The sequence below is a fragment of the Frankliniella occidentalis genome, unplaced genomic scaffold, assembly GCF_000697945.3.
Source record: "Frankliniella occidentalis isolate FOCC.00 unplaced genomic scaffold, Focc_3.1 Scaffold179, whole genome shotgun sequence".
NCBI lineage: Eukaryota > Metazoa > Arthropoda > Insecta > Thysanoptera > Thripidae > Frankliniella > Frankliniella occidentalis.
Genome location: NW_026267305.1, coordinates 286,342 through 287,480, shown reverse-complemented (window position 1 = coordinate 287,480; position 1,139 = coordinate 286,342).

Here is a 1,139-nt window from a genome sequence, read left to right as displayed (position 1 = left end):
TGGATTTTCAGTCTAAACTTTGAAAATTTTGAGTGATGGTTTGGAAACAAGATTCAGACTGCCGATTCTAAAAAACATATACCGAATTTTCAGATTTTTTTTTACAGTGTAGCATGCTACCTATCGACGAAAAACTGATGGGAAGGAATGGCGGGGTGGGGGGTAGATGGGAAATTCAAAAGAGCGAAAGTACCGAATGTGGATTGTTTACTTTAAATGGAGATTTTCAGATGAAGAATTGGCCCACCCTAGTCGCAGGCTCATCGCACATGTCAGATAATTACAAATATTACCTGAACTCGATGTAGTGCAAAACTCAGCATCCAGAAAGTCGATAGGAAACTTAACCCTGCAGTCACCTAAATTCCGTACCAATGTTGGAACTAAAGTCAACTGGCTCGAATAAACTCCTTGTCTTACTTCAACCTGGAAATCAAACACCACAGAACAAAAATAATAAATTACATAGAATCAAGCGCCACACTGAAAATTAATTGTGAAGATATTAGCAAACACATTAGGAATACAAAGTATGCATTTGTAGCTGCACCTTTGGCAATAGTGTATCATGTAATAGTTCGTTATAAGTCGACCAGATCCGATTCGAAATTCTGAATATCGGGACATCGAACCAGGTTAAAGTCGAATAGACGTTTTATCCAAAGCGGTTATTCGTACAGTCGCCCAAATCCCGCTATTTTTGTCCAGCGACAACCTCTTCTGTGTGATCAAAATTCAAAATTCTGGTCACGGTGTTTGATGCGGAGTAGTTACAAAAATCAAACACCGTGGCCAGAATTTTGAGTTTTGATCACAATTAAACGTTTGTCGCTGGAAACTATAAGCGTGCGGGGTTGCCACGTCGTTTGGATAAAATGTCTATACGGTCGAATTCGAATCGGGCCGATTCGATTCGACTTCGGCCGATCGACACCTGAGAAGAACAACCGCTTACCTCCGTCGACTGGAAACAAACCCAATTACCTGTGCAACCATTAAACAGAACCGCTCACCTCTGGGACATGCAAACAAAGTAGCTTAAATGAATTTTTAGCAGATGATACATTATACACAACTGAAAGTAATAATACTTTACTTAAGGGATCGTACCCATACTACGTGACCGATTTTCTGGGATT